We start from the raw sequence: 20,887 nt of genomic DNA on the forward strand, positions 1-20,887 counted from the left end.
ACTAAATTCTTTAGACCAACGTTTAACAAAGCTAAGAGCATCTTTAGCTTTTAAGACAATTGAATTTACATGAGAATTAAAATTTAGTTTAGGGTCCATATTAACTCCTAAATCAACAAAGCTAAAAACTTGCTCTAAACTGAAGTTATTTATTACATAGGGGGAAAGATCAACAGTTCTACGGGAAAAGCACATCGTTTTACATTTTTTAAGATTCAGTGGCATATCATTTTTGTGACACCAAGTAACTAAATTATTAAAATCCGATTGTAACTCAGTTCTATCATTATAAGAAGTATATGATTTAAAAAGTTTTACATCATCCGCATATAATAAAATTTCTGAAAACTTAATTACTGAAGGTATATCATTGATGAACAACAAGAACAGAATCGGGCCGAGATGACTACCCTGTGGAACCCCTGAAGTGACACTAATTGAATCGGATAATGTATTATTAAATAAAACTTGTTGTTTTCTGTTAGTAAGATATGAGTACAGATGTAGACCACTCCTTGTGAATCCCAAAACACGGTAGCCAACACATTTCCGGCCGATAGTAAAGGGTGATTTTTTAAGAGCTTGATAACTTTTTTTAAAAAAATTATAATTTCATTTAAATGTTGACCGCGGCTGCGTCTTAGGTGGTCCATTCGGAAAGTCCAATTTTGGGCAACTTTTTCGAGCATTTCGGCCGGAATAGCCCGAATTTCTTCGGAAATGTTGTCTTCCAAAGCTGGAATAGTTGCTGGCTTATTTCTGTAGACTTTAGACTTGACGTAGCCCCACAAAAAATAGTCTAAAGGCGTTAAATCGCATGATCTTGGTGGCCAACTTACGGGTCCATTTCTTGAGATGAATTGTTCTCCGAAGTTTTCCCTCAAAATGGCCATAGAATCGCGAGCTGTGTGGCATGTAGCGCCATCTTGTTGAAACCACATGTCAACCAAGTTCAGTTCTTCCATTTTTGGCAACAAAAAGTTTGTTAGCATCGAACGATAGCGATCGCCATTCACCGTAACGTTGCGTCCAACAGCATCTTTGAAAAAATACGGTCCAATGATTCCACCAGCGTACAAACCACACCAAACAGTGCATTTTTCGGGATGCATGGGCAGTTCTTGAACGGCTTCTGGTTGCTCTTCACCCCAAATGCGGCAATTTTGCTTATTTACGTAGCCATTCAACCAGAAATGAGCCTCATCGCTGAACAAAATTTGTCGATAAAAAACATTTCGAACCGAACACTGATTTTGGTAATAAAATTCAATGATTTGCAAGCGTTGCTCGTTAGTAAGTCTATTCATGATGAAATGTCAAAGCATACTGAGCATCTTTCTCTTTGACACCATGTCTGAAATCCCACGTGATCTGTCAAATACTAATGCATGAAAATCCTAACCTCAAAAAAATCACCCGTTATAACCTTCTCCGTGCTGTGAATCCACATTTACTCGCGGGCACGAAATTAATCAGGAAATCAATGCAAAACATATCCAAATAATTTTGAGGAAAGCAGCCAAGTTAACAGTCCTTGGCTGACTGAAAATCTAGATCCGTTCCTGTTACGTAGACTCGACTGTCATGGGAATGGTCTTAAACAATTTTTACTAGTTAGAGATCGTAGACTTTTGTCAAATTATCTGTCGGGGTAGCTGATAAAGTTTCGGTGAAAGGTTTCAAGGAGCTGCTAAACCAGGAATGATTGTTCAGATAGGCTGCATTATGTTCATAAAACTCAGACGAGATGGTCATATTATGTCTGTTAGGGAATTTGAAAAGAACTTGCAGAAAATAAACTCAGTTAGTCAGGAATTTTAAAATGAAAAAATCTGTACCTCAGACATCCTGAAATAGTTAATAACAAGAAAAATGTCTGAATTTGGTATCCCTACGGAACTAATACGTCAGGATCGGGAAGGACCTCTCTGGGCCGTTCGATACCAAACGAGGCTTCAGACAGGGTGACTCACTATCGACTTCTTCAATCTATTGCAGGAAAAAATAATACGAGCTGCAGAGCTAAATAGAGAAAGTAAAATCTTCTATAAGAGTGTACAACTGCTGGCGTATACCGATGATATTGATATCATCGGAAGCAACAACCGCGCCGTTTGCTTTTCCCATACCGGATAAGGAAGCGAAGCGAATGGGTCTGGTGGTGAATGAGGACAAAACGAAATATCTCCTGTTATCAAACAAACAGTCAGCGCACTCGAGACTTGGCTCCCACGTCACTGTTGACAGTCATAATTTCAAAGTCGGAGATAATTTCGTGAACCTGGGAACCAGCATCAACAACACCAACAACGTCAGCCTCGAAATCCAACGCAGAATCACTCTTGCCATTAGGTGCTACTTTGGATTGACTAGGCATTTGAAAAGTAAAGTCCTCTCTCGACGAACCAAAATCAAACTCTATAAGTCGCTCATTATTCCCGTCCTGATGTATGGCGCTGAAGCTTGGACGGTGACAACATCCGATGAGACGACTGTTGGGGTATTCGAGAGAAAGGTTCTGCGAGAGAAATGGTCCTCTTAACATTGGCAACAGCGAATACCGGGAATGGAACGATGAGCTGTACGACTTATAGGACGACATGGATATAGTTCAGCGAATAAAAAGACAGCGACTACGTTGGCTAGGTCATGTTGTACGAATGGATGAAAACACTCCAGCTCTGAAAATGTTCGATGCAGTACCCGCTGGAGGAAGCTGCGGAAGAGGACCTCCACTCCGATGGAAATACCAAGTGGAAAGTTACCTGGTATCACTTGGTGTTTCCAGTTAGCGCCAAAATGCAAAAAGTAGGAATGAGTGGCGCCCTCTGGTGGATTCGGCTATAATCGCTTAAAGCGGTTCCTGCGCCAAATATAATATAATGTATGTAGTCGACTTCAAAGCTTGATGATGAGCTTTTGAGGTCTAATACTAGACGACTGAGCAACAAACAGCGTGCGTGAGTAAGAAGCTAAAAGTAGAACGCAAAAAGTCAATTGAACAGCTTATCAGTTTGGACCATCTTACCCAGTTGTAGTTGTTTTAACGATCCTCTCCTCGTATTTGCGGTTTGTGTTATAATGCTATCTGTATAAGTTTAAAGCCCATCTAATGGTTTGTATAAGACGTTTTTTCTAAGGTAAAACACCAAAAACCTTAAATTTCATTATGAATAAGGTACAGAAGGGCTCCACCCAATTTTAAGTGGGTGTGGCTCCACCCACTTATGGGTCAAAAACCATATCTCCGACTACTCGACCAATTTCGTTGAAATTTGGTTTGTAATATCTTTCTCACTTCCCAATGATATGTTGTGAAAATAGTCCAAATCGGTTCACAACCACGCCTAGTTCCTATATAACAGAACTTTGAAGTCGACCTTAATAGTTTACTTTACAATATATAAAGTAAGTACTAGTGAAGATATCGGAACAGAACTTTGCATAAATACTATGTTAATAGTGTGGCAGCCCCCTTTCTAAAAATCGCCGAAATCGGACCATAGATTTTCAAGGCCCCCATATATCGTACATGAGGACCTCGGTGCTTCTAACCTAATATTAGGAATTCCAACTTTCAATGGACTTTATACCATATATATGACGAATAAGTGTGTCAAATTGTGAATTATATAATATCAATAAAATTAAATAAATAAATTGCTAGAGTCCACTTACTTGTTAATTTTTATTTATTTCCAAGACTTTCGAGTTTTCTTGTTATTGTGTTCATTCTGAATTTATGCACAATAATATATTTTAAGTATTGTGCAATAACAAAAAAGTTTAAAACCGCAAGGTTCCATGAAAGTGTAAACGTCTGAAATTTAATTAAATTAATTAATTAATTAAACAAAACTATGATAAATGGTTCAGAAATGCATTTGAATAGCGACTACCCAGCCAAAATGTGTGAAGCTTTATAATCTGAATTTCATTGCGAACGGCAAATTTGAATATATATTTGTATATTGTACATTTACGCTGAGTGACATTGTGGGTAATAAGTACATCCATATGTATGTCCGCACATTCATATATAAACAATTACACTTCTTAGAAAAGATGAATAAGCCATTCTAAGTATGAATAATTAGACGCAGTTTTTCAAAAATACCTAATTGAGGTTTTTTATATAAACATTATGATTACTTTGATACATTAAATCTTTGGCAAAAAGATATGTTTGATTGTTAAAAAATAGTTAGCACAATTTACATATGGAGGAATTTCAAAATGTTCGCGTTGCCAACCATATTTCGTATTCAACTGATTATCACTATTTTTCATATGCACCAACTTCCGTAAGTGCTGGCGACATCTAGCGGTGGTTAGCAAACACGCCTCATATTTCAACTAAAAAGTGATGCCATATTGGTTTTATCAGGTATGAAAATTTTCAAAAAAAATTAAAAAAAATGCCCAAAAACAAAATGTACTAATATTATCACATATACATATGTAAGTATATATGCTTTATATATAGTTAGAATAATAATACATTATTAAGAGCATTTACTTTTATTTTCAACGCATTTTACGCAGTATAAAAGAACAGTGGAACTTCCATAACACAATCTTCTATAACTCGAAGATCTCCATAACTCGAACACTTGTATTGGCAATAACGTTTAGAAGCCAAGTTCATACAAATTTTCGTCCCTAACTCGATTAATTAACTAATTAACAAATTTCCTTCTATAAATCGAACTTTTTGGTCAGGACATAATACAAAATTTGAAATTTTACTAACGAGGCTAAATTGTGATAGAGTCCCTCTATATTGTACGGAGGCAAACGAAAAATATAATATTACACATTTGGATTGCATAAATCATCTAACAAAGGCAAGGGACATAGACGTCAAGAGCCAATAATAGCAAACAGCAAGAAACAAAATTACATAATACGTGTTTTAACGTATGTACATAATACTTTATGCGAAGTTAATAAGTTGAACAGTGTATAAATCTATATTTTACAGATTTTTGAAAATTTTAAATGTTGTAATGAAATTTCTATAACTCGAAGTCTCTCTAACTCGAAGTTTTTTGTGGATTATGGTGATTCGAGTTAGAGAAGATCCACTGTATGTGTATTTCAAAGAAAAAAATAATAATAACAAAAAATTTTACAATATTTCTTTGCTAGTTTGTCAATTGTTACAAGATCAAGAAGTCGTATGATATACTTTATATATAACTACATAAGTATGCAAGTGCTTCGAAATTGAGTGTGTAAGTGGTTTGAGAATACTTTCGACCTAAAATTTGACACATACCTCTCTCTTCTTCTTTAATATTCATTATAAACGCTGTTTGTTAAAAAAAAATTAAATCAGTCCAAACTTTAAATCTAAAGGTCGAAAAGTGGTGTAATCTAGTAACAGTAATGCGCTATTTTACTGTGTTGAGCTTTCTTTGCTATGAATCACCATTATACTCTAAACCTTAATATGAAGTGTAATTAGTTCCCTTTCATATATAATTTTTAAGCGAAAAATTGTAAAATATTTGTGTATTATATATGTGTATATATTAAAATAAGATACCAAAATTCAAAAACAATTAGTAAATATCAGCACAACTGAAATAATTAATCAAAGTAAGTATACTCACTTGTATATAATTAAACAAAAGTGAATATATCATCTCTTTATTTTAAATACTAGAGCACTGTGTCAAAATGACACATCGCATCATGCACGGGTTAAACACTCCATAGACAGCCTTCCGCAATAGCTCGCAAATGCTGGCGAGTCAGTCAGCTGGCGTTGCCAATCGAGTGCGGATGCGAGTAGCGGTTGGGCAAAGTGTTCGAAGTGCTTTGGAATTAAATTATTTATTATTCTTGTGTAGTGTTTTCGCTAGTGTTGTCGTGGTGTGTAAATAAATATATTTGTGTGAAAAAGTACGCAAGCAAGTGTTAAATAACGTATTTCTGTGTATAAATTAATTTAAAGAATTTATTAAACACCGAAAAGAAGTGTTACTAATAAGAAAGAGGCAGAAAGGCAAAGCAAGCAACGCACAAAAATATACGTTCTCTACTTGAGCATATAAGCAACAACAAGCAGCTGAGGCGGCTGCTGAGACCTAGTACGTAGGGAGAGCAGCAAAGCGGGAGACATAATGGCAACTGCAAATATTGCATTTACTCTGCGCTGCCGCTACCTATGACATTTGGTTGCCTACCTTAATTGCCGCTGCAGTGACAAACACGTGAGTGAGTGTGTGTGTGTGTGTTTATTTGTGTTTTCATTTGTTTTTGCGACTTTTGAACCGCTCTCACGAATGTTGCTCTATTGTTGGCGTTCGTAGTATACAATGTGTTGTGATCAGCTACCTGAAGTAGTGGATTTGTATTGGATTAACTTAGTTTCGACGCTTTTCGGGATTTTCGTGGCAAATTAGTTTAAGTCTGCCAGCTCTTCAGTGATTTTTTGGTGCAAGTTGCCGCTTCTTCTTTGTAAACAGAAAGTGTATGTGTTAAATTGTGAAATTAATAACAAAAACAAACAATTTTTGATTGGCAATTGTCCATTTAAACACAAAGCGAACGAAAAGCACGCAGAAAGTAAAGCACAAAATAAAAATCTTATAAATTCAAGCAGAAAGTGCGCCGCGTGATTTTTATTATTTCGCAAGCCTTTCCATAAATGCTTAGTTACCATTTACTTTCTTCTACCATGTCTTATTCGTGTTTCTAAATGTTGTGCGCGACATGCGAATTCTATTTAGGTGGCGCTTCGCTGTACATGCTAACTAACTAACTTCACATCCTCCGCCGGTCGTCGCTCCCGCCCATTTGTCGCGGTTTTTATGTTTCAAGCGTCGCGTCACATTTTGATTTGAGTCGTGATTGTGCTTTGTATTGATTTTCGCCGACGAATTGATGGTTCATACAAAGTTGCAGAAACATTCTATGTGCTATTTTAATATTAAATACACATAATTGCATACATATGTAAATCTGTGTGTACGTTCTACTTCTGCCGCTTATTCTCATGAATAATTAAATATAATTTAAGTTGCAAAATTGCAGTAGTAAATAGCGATACAAGAATTTAATGCAGTCATGTTGGGCCATATAGCCGGCGCGAGTATTGGATTTCCGGTGTTGTGCGCTACAGTGGGACGGAAGTGATGAAAGAGTTCAGAAATTATTTTTTATGAAGAAATTAAAGTAATACCATTTTGTATGCAATAATTGAAAAAGGTCTGTTTAATTTATTAGCTCAAAGTCTAAAAGAAGGTATTGTTTTACATTTTTTTATCGACAAATTTCTAAGGCAATTTAAGATTTTGAAAAAAAGTCAGAATTTTTCGATTTAAAGTAGAATCTTATTGGTCTACAACTTTGCTTCCGCCGGTTTTGTAAATTTAAGGGTTTTTTTTTGTATAAAAACGGTTACAAAAATGTTATTTAAAATATTGGCCGTCGCTAGCAACTACTTTTGACCATATTTCTGGCAGCATGCGTATTTCGTGCAAATGTCGAGAATTCGGCTCAAAAAGTGACATTTTCAGTTTGGAGAATAAGTTTTGGATGCAAACAGATCTCTAAATATTTTGTTGGGTTAATGTCGGGTCAAGTTGTTGTACTGTCCAAGTCACTGTAGTATGAATCGTTTAGGATGGTCAGCTCCAGCACGAAAAAAATATAAATTATTTCTCGAGACTGTATTTTTCATATGTGGCTTAGTAGTTATACATATTATGTCGCAATTTTAAAAGAAATTTTTTTATAAACAATTTGCTGCTGATTTTTTCTGTAAAAAATTAAAAAAAGACACTTTTAAGTCATTTTGTACAAAAATTGATGTATGGGTGCTTTACTAATCATGTAGTTTCGTTTTTTATTTTGGTTCATATGGTTATCGCCCTTCGTCCCTCTTAAAAAATGTGATTCCGAAGTTTCGCTCTGTGGTCATTTTATATCAAAATATCGGTATATATACATTTTTATAAAGCCCTAAAAAAGTTCCATTCCTTTTCTTTACTCACAATACAAATTGTCAAAGTTAGGTTACTTTAGTGCTTTAGACAAGCCAAATTTTTTAAATAAAGTAGAATAGGGTTTATTATTTAAATATCTCCAATATAAATAAATATTTTGGCGATAGATTTTATTTTAGTATCTATAAATAAAAAAAAAAAAAACAAATATACAATTTAAGTTTCAAAACTCGAACTCTTGAATTGGCAATAGATATAAAATTTCATACAAACTACCTTCCGTAACTCGAAAGTCTTTCCAACTCGAAGTTTTTTTGTGGATTATGGTGATTCGAGATAGGGAACTGTATTCTAAATCTCAGTCATTAAAAGTACGGACCACTTTTTCATGCTGTTAGTGTTTCGAGATATTTTAGTGGAATTGTCTCAAAATGTGGCTTTTTGTTATATTTTCTTGTTTGACATTCTAATACTACGTTTTGACAAGCTCTCTTAAGCCTCTAAAATAGTGAATATGAATTTTTATACTCTCGCAACAAAGTTGGTAGCACAAAGTTGCTACGAGAGTATTATAGTTTTGTCCACATTGGTTGTAAGTCTTAAAACTAAACGATTTAGATATAGGGTTATATACATCAAAATGATCAGGGTGATGAGAAAAGTTCAAATCCGTCTGTCCGTCCGTCCGTGCAAGCTGTAACTTGAGTAAAAATTGAGATATCTTGATGAAACTTGGAAGACGTGCATAATCGGACCACTGCCACGCCCACAAAATGGCGAAAACCGAAAACACTTATGCCCGGTTTCACAGTCAGTGCTTAGGTTGTGCTTAAGATAAAACAGAAATATTGCGTTTTACAGTTCATACTTAAGTTCTGCTTAAGTACTGAAAATGGGAGACTTAAGCAGTGCTTAAGTCACAGCTGATTTTTGTTTTGAATATTGACTTATTTGTCAAAAAAATAAAATAAAAATTATTTGCTGAAAAAAATTTTGGAATTTCTTGCATTCGATGACGGTTATATGCTTTCCTGCAAGTTGCAATAGGTGCCCCCACTCGCTTACGGTGAAATTCGGTGTCCGTTCATTGTTTCCATCCATTTCCCAGATTCTAAATTTATTCGTCGCAAAGTTATTTTTCATTAACAATAATTTCAATTTGTCATATGGTATTTGTAAACAAATGTTTTTCATTGTGCTGCCATATATCATAATAGAGTTTTATAGAAAATAAGCATCGACTGTGAAACGCAAATGACTACTCAGTCAACAACAATGCTTAGCTAAGATTTTATTTGGGCACAACTTAAGTACGAACTATGAAACCGGGCACAAGTGCCATAACTAAGCTATAAATAAAGCAATCGAAGTAAAATTTGGTTGAAGGATCGCACTATGAAGGGGCATATGTGGATGTAATTTTTTTGGGCAAGTGGGCGTGGCCTCGCCCCTACTAAGTTTTCTGTACATATTTAAGACGATCTGAATCGTTTACTTTACAATATATAAAGTAAGCACTAGTGAAGATATCGGTGCAGAACTTTGCACAAATACTATGTTTATAGTGTGGCAGCCTCATTCTAAAAATCACCAAAATCAAACCATAGGTTGTCAAATCCTCAAATATCGAACATGAGGACATCGGTACTTCTAACCTAATATTAGGGTTTCCAACTTTCAATGGACTTTATACAATATATATGACGAATATGTGGGTCAAATTGTGTATTATATAATATAAATAAAGTTAAATAAATAAATTGCGAGAGTATAAAATGTTCGGTTACACCCGAACTTAGCCCTTCCTTACTTGTCTTAAATTAGAAAGTATTATTTTGCCACAAGTTTACAAAAGAACAAGGCTTTGAATTTGATCAACATTTAACTAACCCCAAACCACTGTGCAACATATCTCCGCGGGCATTATTGTAGCTGTCAGTTAGTTCATTACGTTGCATGAGTCATTTGCAGTAGCAATCGCATAAGAGTGTAAATCAAGTGAGTACGCTACCGAGAATTGAGTGAGTACTTTATGTTTGTTACATTCCTACACACACATACAAATATTTGATATGTACATATGTACTATCGTCAATAAAAATAAATAAAAGAACAAGTGAAATGAAATATATATGTTTACATACTTGTGGGATATGTTTCTACTCCCAAAGGTGGACACACAAAGCCCAAACACCCCCCACTGGCGGCATGCGGAACGAAATAATTTGCAGTTCAGTGCTCGCATTCCGCAAACTGTCAACGAGTTGAAGTAGACGAAGCCATTTTATAGTATAATATATTTAAATTAAAATGAAATGCTCCGCAATTCAGTAAAACAGCCTATTTCAGCTGCCTAGAGTATGATGCAATTAAAATTTTAAATGCACATTTCAGTACTATGTGCTCGTGGCTAAAGTAAACAGGCAATTCTGGTTCGATCATTTGCAATTTTCGTAATTACAAATAATTATTTTATGCCTTGTGGTGCTAAAACTTGAAGAGCCGCGCGGTGAATCGCACATAAATCGTATGTGTAATAATCTTTCACATTTGCCAGAGTAATTCTAATGAAATCTCACTTAAGTACGCACATATGTATGTGTGTACTTAAGTAAACAATGAAAAAATAACACTTAGTTGGATTGGTGTTATGTGATTCGCTAACAAATCATAATGCCACAAACATATATATTGTACTTGGTATTCATAAATTCTACATTGGAAAAGAAAGAAAATCAGTGCGAATGGTTTCCAAAATAAGAGTAAATAACATTAGCTAAAATTAACGAAAAAGAAAACGCCAAAAGTGATTTTATCGCGGAAATTGTGTAGCCAAAGCCGGCGTAATAAAACATTGAAACAACAAAATCGTTGCAAATATGTCAATAACCTAACAGCATGACCAGTAATTCACGCCATGAATAATGAATAATACATTACTTTACATACATACATACTATACATAAGTACATATGTATGTATAGTTTGTACAAGCGTCCATCTAAATTATGCACTAGGCAAACGCTATCAATGTCCGTAACGTAAATGGTAAATATCGCAAACAACTACTCACCATCACTGCCGGTATCGTATATTAACGTAAACAGTTTTATAGAAAACCGAATGGCACATAAATTAACATTAGCACACACATATTGATATAGGTTTAGAAAGAATTTTTATTATAAAAATCCACAAACTCTTTTTGGTTTAGGGAGCATTTTTGACAGTTAAAATTCTTCTAATTTAATATTACCGAAATATAAAGTCATTAATAATTGCATAATATGTGGAGTTGGCATCCGCATGTTTGTCCGCCCGTCTGTACGTGCAAGCGATAACTTGAGTAAAAATTCAGATATCTTAATGAAACTTGATACACATATTACTTGACCCCCTGAGTAAGTTGGTATTGCAAATCGTAAACTACTAAAGCTATATCAGCCAAACTTTGTAGGGTCGTTTTCTTCAGCCACCTCCTTATACAGTATAAAATTGGATTCTAACTACGCCCACCCCCCATACAAAGGTTATGTTGAAACATACTAAAAATGCTTTAATTCAGTAATGAAAAATTACGACCTTAAATTTCATTAGAAAGATATCACAGAAATGCTGCACCCAAATTGGTATACATAATTTTAAATGGGCAAGTTGATCTAATTGACGTTATATCATCCATTTTAATATGTGGGTTTCCTAGGACCTCAAAATTTAATGTTCTTATTGTTGTATTATATAATCATGTCCATTTTAATCTCCGTAATATCCATTGAATTTCACCTAATCGGAATTTAAATATTTGAAATTTTTTTGAATCCAAAATGTATTCTTTGGCGTATGTACATTTACCCACTGATTTACTGCAGACCCTTTGGATCTTATGGCAGATAACTTTTGCAAAAATTATCTTATTATGCGTCGGGTAATTCGAGACAACCGTAGACTTTTTGTCGGGACAAATAATCAATTATAGTTGGCTATATGCTCACCAGACTCACAGACTTTATTTCTTTTTCTATCCCTGACCACAACATATTTGAAATAATTCTTCTCACCTTTTGTACACTTTCAATAGTTACTCATCAATAGTTTCCTTAGCTTAGACAGATACGATATTTATACTCTCGCAACAAAAGTTGCTAAAGAGAGTATTATAGTTTTGTCCACATAACAGTTGTTTGTAAGTCCTAAAACTAAACGAGATATAAGGTTATATATACCAAAGTGATCAGGGTGACGAGTAAAGTTCAAATCCGGATGTCTGTCTGTCCGTCCGTCCGTCCGTCTGTGCAAGCTGTAACTTGAGTAAAAATTGAGATATCTTAATGAAACTTGGAACACGTATTCCTTGGCACCATAAGAAGATTAAGAAAATGGGCGGAATCGGACCACTGCCACGCCCACAAAATGGCGATAACCAAAAACACATAAAAAGGTATAACTAAGCCATAAATAAAGTTATGAAAATAAAATTTGGAACATAGGATCACATTAGGGAGGGGCACAATTGGATGTAATTGTTTTTGAAAAGTGGGAGTGACCCCGCCCCCAAATAGGTTTTTGGTATATAACTCGCAAACCAATAAAGCTATATAAACCAAACTTTCTGCAGTCGTTTCTTTTAGCCGTTTCCTTATACAGTTCAAAAATGAAAGAAATCGGATAATAACCACGCCCACCTCCCATACAAAGGATTGGTTGAAAATGACTAAAAGTGCGTTAACTCACTAACGAGAAACGTCTGAAACACCAAATTTTACATAAGAAATGGCAGAAGGAAGCTGCACTGAGATTTTTTTACAAAATGGAAAATGGGCGTGGCGTCGCCCACTTGTGGGTCAAAAACCATATCTCAAGAACTACTCTACCGATTTCAATGAAATTCGGTATATAACACGTTCTTGACACCCTGATGACACTGGTGGAATATGGGCGAAATCGGTTCACAACTACGCCTACTTCCCATGTGACTCAATTATGAATCCTTCTGATTCGTTCACTTTATAATGTATACATAAATTTGAGCTGTGACATCACTTGTAGAAAAATTGTCTAAATCGGACCATAACTTTTCAAGGCCTCTGATATCAAACATGAAGAACTCAGTACCTAAGGATAATTTTTCACCAAAAATATAGGTAAATCTCTAAATAAATTGCTAGAGTATAAAATGTTCGGTTGCACCCGAACTTAGCCTTTCCTTACTTGTTTCTTAAAAATTCAATTCACTTAATTTATTCACACATCAAAATCACTCCTCAAGACACCCTTCAAATATATACCTATAATATAATTTATAAACACATTTATGTGCATAAGCTTTGAAAATATTCAACTGGAGAGTAAACACCACGCCGCGCTAAGCCTATGCATTTTACGTTCTTTCCACGCCATTCATTCTTATTTTATCTTCCCAAACACGTGTACCCTTTCAATGCGGCCACCTTCAACACAGTTCTTGGCGTCTTTGATAATAAAGTAGCGACACGCTGTTTTTGTTTTCCACTATTATATCATTTTCTATTTTTCGTTTGTTGATAACACACGTCGTTTTGGCGCGTGAAATGTTAATGAATATTAAACCCTAAAATTTTAGAAGTATTTATCTAATTTAAATTTTATCTTCAAAACACAAACACACACATATTAATAAATTATAACTGTTGCATACGTTATTTATAGCGTGTTCTTCTACACTTCACCTCCCCACTTACTAGCAGGCGCATTAGTCACCCTGTACTTTCATTTACATATAATTGCAATAACTTAAACTTGCCATTGTTCAATGTTCCGCGTACAAACATTTAAAAGCTGTCGCTGCCAGTTTCGTTCTGCCTCCTTTTATTGTTTAATATCTGTTGTAAAGTATATTTCCAGCAATTGCTTTACAAAAACTTAAAACGTACTTATCTGCTTTTGTTATTGTTGACTTTTTCTTTATTTTCAAGGTTTTTGTAATATATGTATATGTATACAAAAAGCAAATATGTAACTAAAAGACCGAAGTTTGTGAAAATAGTTTTTACTCAATCATGTTTCCAATTTATCGCAGTAATTTTATAAATATGTATATATATATTAAATAGCTTAATACGACATACATTACTAGAATGCAGAGTTAAACAGATCGGCCTAGTCGAGACTCGCTGAAATGATTTATATTAAACAATATCTCTGAATCAAATTATGATACAATATATGTATATTATATACTCTTATATCATTAGTATACGATTTTACTAAAAATCAAGATGCCTTAAACAGCTTAAATCGGCTGTAGCTATTTCAAATTATTTTTATTCTTAGAAAAAGTCTGGAATAATTTGGGTCACTTTTTCCTATTTAGTCAGTCTTTGTTCAGAAATTTGTTTCTAATACGTCAGTCGTTGCTGATATCAGATCCCATATTTACTATACAGTAGCGGACAGTGATCCCGGACAACTAAAAAATCATAGTTATTTCATATTATTTTAGTCAAATGTTTGAACTTTTTACTTTATAACAATGGTATATGTAGGATAATTGAGTTTTAAGTGTAAACAAAGTCAGTGTTGTTGATTGCACTTATACTTCCTTTTATTTTAATTAATTTTAGATATTTTATCATTTTGGTTGCTAACAATATAAACAGTGATATCTTTTTTGTTCTTTACACTACAGAAATATTTTTTTAATATTATTTAAGGGGAACATTAATTGATACAAAAACATTAACATTAGTATTTTGTCGAACCTCCTTTGTTTTTTATAACGGATTTTATGTGCTCTTCCATTGAATTGATCAGATTTTGTAATGTTCCTGCTGCGATATCGTTATACTACACATCTTAGAAAATTCTATGCAATTTTCCTAAAGTTTTTGGTCTCTTCTGTGATATCTGAGTCTTCATTATAAACCAAAAGTTCTCAATTTGATTGAAATCCGGGCTATTACCTGAACACTATAAAGTCGAAAACCCGATTTTTGATAAATAATTCTTCACCTGAAAGAAAAATGAAAGGACAATTATAAAATTTGTAATTTAAATTATAGCAATAACCCCTAGATGTACAAACAAATTCATACTTAAAATTTTGGCACGCTGGGATGGCGGAGAGTCATCGTACATCCGCTTATGAAAAATGGTCCTCTATTGAGGGTATTAAATTCGTCTCAAGTATCTCCTGGTACTTAAACCCAATGATGGTTCCATCTATTAGGACTAGTTGGCAAAGGGTATGGTAAAAAAAGCATCCCAGACCATTCGGCTGCCTCTCTGCTTAACCTTTCATTGAAGGCTTTCGTCCTTGAACCACTCACAAGTTCTCCGCCTTACGTACGACATGCCGTCGCTAGAAGAAGGGTTAAATTTTGATTCATCCGAGAAGATACCATTTCGCCAATCAAGATGACTCCAATTTTCGTGATCTTTTGCCCATCGTATACGGTTTTGATGCATTATTGAGGTCCAAAGTCGTTTTTTGGCGGGCCGAAGAGCGTTCAAATCAACATCTTGAAGCCTTCAACGATCGGTTCTTGCGCAAATTTCTGTACCGACACCTTGAAATAACTTCACTTTAACATCCTCAGCAGTTTTGAAGCGATTCCTCAAGCAAATACTTTCCATCACTCGATTTTCCTTTGAATTTGTCTTCTTCTTTGCTCCAGAGCCAGTTTGTTTCTTCAGAGACCTGGTTCTATCGATTTTTTTAAGGAATTCTCCGACGTAGGACTTGCTGAAGCCAACTCTATTACTTATTTCACGAATTGTCAGTTTTTATTTTCCCAAAATCAAAATATTACTTTTTTGCATTTCGGACTTTTTTTTGAAATTCGGTATATTTAATCTTTAGCGAAGCACAAGCACAAAATAAATTATTAAACTCTTAAAAAATATACTAAAAGTTGCTTTAAAACGTGTACGGAACACGTATTTATGTGAAAGAATAGGCCTTTCGGCAGTAAAATACACTGGTCGGTCACAATCGCCCGTTAAATACAAATCGAATGGTTGTCCGGATTTCACTGTCCGCTACTGTATAAATAGTTTATAGTTGGATGATTTCATCAATTAAATTCAAAGCAACAATGACTAGATAAATTTAAACCTAAATTCTTAAATTATTGATGACCTTTGACCTAAGGATTCGAAACGAAAGCACTCAACTTTGATTCGACAACAATAAAAAACGATTAGTGAAATTCAGAAACATGTTGACATTCAACTCTCAAAATTGACAAATTATTCTTGTATAATAATACTTAATTTTTGACATTAAAACCGTGGGTCGCTCTGGGCCGAGAACACAAAACTGCGCCAGTTCCCTTTACACTTTGTCTAGTCACGACAGTTGTACATCCCAAGATTCCAAATGCAAACAGGTTACTATGTACTTGGCCCTTCCATTGGATGCGTAGGCGCTCTTGCTTCCGTTGTCTATCCATGGGTCTCGAATTGAAGCAGCTTTTCGCTGGAACAGTGTCTTCCATAGTTACGATATGGCCCAACCAGCAAATTCGATGAATTTTTACACGCTTCACTATATTCATTTCGCCGTAGAGCTCATACAGTTCATTGTTTCATACTCTTCAGTACACCTTCGTAACAAAGATATTGCAGAGATCAGTTCCCTCGATTGATCCAAGTACTTCCTCGTCTCGATTTGTCATCGTCCATGTTGCTGCGGCGTATAATAGACTTATAGAGCTTAATTTATATTATTTGAGAGAGGGATCTACTTCTCAACTTCTCACCGATTCCAAAGTATCTATTGGCAAGAGTTATTCTGCGATTGGTAGCCAAGCTGGAATTGTTGGTTGTATTTATGCTGGTACCGAGGCAGACAAATTTAGAGCTGCCAACAGTGACGTAGTTCCCAAGACGCGTGGAATCTTTTTGTGTGGTCTCCAGGTATTTTGTCTTGCCCTCCACCCGCTACAAGACCAACCTTTTTATCTACTTTTTCTAGGCTGAAAAAAGCTTGTAAAATACTAGTGTATATAATGTTACAAAGCGATATCTGTCTCTCTCTTATTACTATTATCTAGTAAACACTATATTTTCATAGTAAATACTATTCTGTTTTGATTGCACTTAGCCACATTTATGTGATTCACACCAGTCTTCTCTGTTTACATATTGTATTTACATGCGTAAATATTTTCATAAAATACAAATAGTGAATGCAATAAGGAAAACACAATAACTAGTATTTAATATTGGTTTTTGAATAATTATCTAGCGAAATAAATATGAGACTCATCTCAATAATCGAACTTTTCCGTAATTCGGAGCGGAAAGCATGAAGTGAGGTTAGGCTTGGATTTATTTGCACAAATTAGTATGAGAAATATTTGAGCAAACATCGCTCAAAACACGACATTTTATATGATAATCATCAACATTTCAATACTGAATCCAACTACTGAACTTTGTGATTATCTAAACAAATATACATATAAAAATGCAACTCAAATATAATATTTGAGTTTGTTTTAATAAGAGTTAAAGTGTGGTTAATCAGTAATCAAATATTATTTTTCTACCCATAAATTTAATTCTGAATAATATTTTTTATTTGTATTTATTTTAATGGCTGTTTTCAATAATATGATTTAGGTTTAGAATTACTTCTTTGTGGGTAATTTTCAAAACTCTTCTTTTTCAAGGTCCTTTTCTTTTATTTACTTCTTCATTTGACCGTATCGCCAAAAAACAACACTTTTAATAAGTAAATCAAATTAAATGGAATCAGTACCCAAACGCGCAAACGATCCAGACTCATAAAAAGAGGTTTAAAACTGAAATGATGTCATGTTTTTAGTGCGAAAATTGCAGAGCAAGCGAATGTGTAATCACTTGAATATAAAAAGGTAGAATAACAAAGCCGACTTTGTATTTTGTTTTCGTTATTTTTTTTTGTGTAGAATTTTTATTTATTCTCTTTTAACCTTTATATTCTATTCTCTTTTCTATCTTTATTTTTGTAATGATTTTCATTTCCGACTCTCGGTATAGTATGTGTATATCTTTTCTATGCCATTGAGTCATTAATTACCTTTCAAGCCTAGTTTGGTAGCTCTTAATAGTAGACGCCGCACATAAGTGTAAGGTTCATAGATAAATGGAAAAATAAAATAAAAAATATGTATGAGAATTAAAATTAAAGAATCATTAAAAATCATACTGACTTTCGAATTACATTTTTCTTTTTTCGCCTTTCTATTGCTTTTAAGTATAAATATTTAATAATGGAACAGAGATGCAGACTAAAGAACATTTTTTTTTAAATTAAAATTGCCGTAATTTTTTGAACACAAAGACCGGTACGCTAAATATTAGCCACTCACAGACCCATGGCGGCACTATTGTAAAACAGTTTTACTATCGTGTATAACAACCTAGTGTGTCCACGAAATTCTGTCGGTGATTCAATTAGAGAACGTGCAGTGAAATCAATGAGGTCTTGGGTGTTATATGCCATATCATTTCTACTTTGATACTATCAAATAAAATTGATAGCGATAGTGATAAGTGGTCCCACGTCAGACAAGTTACGCGGAGAACCTTCTACAAAGAACGTGTACACTGACCTATTGACCTGAAGGGTGATGTCTACTGTTTACAAAATCTATAATCTACATCGACTACTTGGATGGGCGCAAAATACCCACATAACTTTAATATGCTGATTTATTGGGCCGATTCGTTGTCGAATTACAACAAAATTGCTCCATTAAAAAAAATTTCCTTACATCATGATAAACACTCGAACTGTTCGAATTATGAACTGCTGTCTCATCCACCGTATTCTTAATATTTGGCTCCGTCCGACATCTTTTTGTTTTCAAACTTGAAAAAGTCTACCAGAAAACGGATAAACAAGTTTGAGACTATATTGAGAATTAAACATTTATTTTTTCAAAATCTCCCTCTCTCACCTTTCGGCTGGCAAAGTCAACCTTCAGAAGAGTGCTCTGACATGAAAAAAATCTTCTAAAGTTAATTTGATGTTCGAAGGTTTGTAGAAAAATATCAAAACAAGCGAAAGAGAAAACCAGCCAACTTAGCGCAAAAAATAGAGACAAATGTAACCCTTGCTCTGTTATTATGATATTTTTGAGCAAACCTTGAACCAGCGAACGTTCAAAAACTTATACTTTCCGAAATAAGACACTCAGTTTTATTGTTGTTTATAAAAATGCGCTTACATTCATATATCCCAACCTAGTTATCCAGTTTCAGCTGTCTACGGAACGCCATTCCACAACCATTACGCAGCGCTCATTCTACGCTCTAATTGAACCAAGCTCTGTTCAGTTCACTTTTATTAATGTTTTTATTTATTTTTTTTTTACTTTTTTTAATGTGGAATTATCTGCGTGCTCTTTTAACCAATCGTTCTCATATTCATCATGTACTGTATGTATGTGAATAGATTCTGCTGTGTGTGTACTAACTTTAGTGGCTTTTACCAACGCAAACACCCAATGAGGTCATCTCATTACCGGAATCGACTGACGACTTGGCGGCAGCCAGCTTAGCAGACAATGAAAACTGTGAACGCGAGTTGGCACTGCCCACACAAACGCACAAATACTTACATACTTGCATGCAAGTTCGTATTATGATTCTCCGCGTAGCTTCAAATTACGACATTTTTATCTGAAAAGTTTACCCAAGCCAAGCTGTAAGCGCACTTCATTCGCTCTCTTATAATTTGATGGCTCATTTATTTGTTTACAATTCTAAATGTCTGGAATGATTTGTGTCACACACAAACCGGTTGATTGAAAAAGTCAGTTATGTAAGCGCCAGCAAGTTCGCTGCTTTGCGTTACTCTCTTTACTTTTGTGTGGGCTTACTCAGTTAGCTGGAAATGTGGAGTAATTTCTTTGCACAACTATTAATCATCGTTGCATTGGAGAAATTGCATGCAATTTTGTTAGTTTTTGTATATTTATTTATTATTCGCGTGTTGCATGTGGCAGTGCATGACACCTTTCTGACATCGGTTGTGTATTTAAACTTAGACACATGTGCTTTTCTATGGAAAAAAGTGCATATTAATAATCTTGAACTGAATGTACTATATTTAATGGATATATTAGAATATATGCAACGTGATATGCACATTAGAGTGGTACAAAGTTAGAAATATTACTCTTAAAGACACTGTTAGCAGCAACTATTTTCAATCTAGAATGGAGTTGCGGTAATACAATACACAAAATAATTCGAGTCGATCCAAGTATCAATCCAATTTTTGACTTTTGCATAAGAACTGAATTGCTCGTTAGCTAGACCGTGTGTCATCGATCGGAACAAGTGGTAGTCAGATTGAGCAACGTCGTACTGTGGCCGTTTTTCTTTTATTGCTCGGCTCAAACGCATCAATTGCGTTCGGTATCGATCTCCTGTGATGGTTTCACTTGGCTTTAGCAGCTCATAATATATCACCCCCAGCTGGTCCCACCAAATGCAGAGCATGACCTTGGCGCCGTGAATGTTCGGTTTTGCCGTCGACGTGGAGGCATGTCCAGACTTTCCCCATGACTTTCTTCGCTTAGGATTATCGTAGTGGACCCATTTTTCGTCGCCATTTTAATGCGATGTAAAAATCCCTTTCGGTTGTGTTTTGATACGGCTTGTTGTGTCAGGGCCAATTCCTCTTGGGTTTGAAACCCATCTTGGTCGAGTAATACTTTCAATACAGCGCAACATGTCCTTTCACTTAGGACAGCCTCACCGTAAGTATCCGAAAGCATTCGATGAGCCTCAGCCGCACTTTCCTTGGAATTAAAAACGAAAAGCAAAATTTCACGAAAATGTCGAGAATTCGGCTCAAAGAGTGACATTTTCAGTTGAGAATATGTTTGCGATGCAAACAGATCTCTACAAATATTTTGCTGGGTTAATGTTGACACAAATGTCCAAGATCGATA

General features: G+C 34.8%; 1 protein-coding gene and 1 long non-coding RNA gene across 8 annotated transcripts in view; one reads left to right on the forward strand and one right to left on the reverse strand.

Annotated features, from left to right (window-relative positions):
* The first annotated feature begins 5,796 nt into the window (after nt 1–5,796).
* LOC105214231 (bestrophin-1) overlaps nt 5,797–20,887 on the forward strand; it is a 39,163-nt gene continuing 24,072 nt past the window's right edge. For 2 of the 7 annotated variants that reach the window (XM_011187527.3, XM_011187535.3), the window contains exon 1: nt 5,797–6,221. The gene's annotated coding sequence lies outside the window, so the exon portion shown is untranslated. Of the gene's footprint in view, nt 6,226–6,295; nt 6,482–10,585; nt 11,007–20,887 lie in introns of those variants that run through there. The other 5 variants (XM_011187534.3, XM_011187536.3, XM_011187530.3 and 2 more) reach the window with 4 other exon arrangements.
* LOC128919964 (uncharacterized) lies at nt 15,763–19,782 on the reverse strand. Its single transcript, XR_008470073.1, has 2 exons — nt 16,682–19,782; nt 15,763–16,623 (listed from the first exon to the last, which is right to left on the reverse strand). It is a non-coding gene; the product is annotated as an uncharacterized LOC128919964 (long non-coding RNA).

Source organism: Zeugodacus cucurbitae, chromosome 2 (genome assembly GCF_028554725.1).
Source record: "Zeugodacus cucurbitae isolate PBARC_wt_2022May chromosome 2, idZeuCucr1.2, whole genome shotgun sequence".
Classification (NCBI taxonomy): Eukaryota; Metazoa; Arthropoda; class Insecta; order Diptera; family Tephritidae; genus Zeugodacus; species Zeugodacus cucurbitae.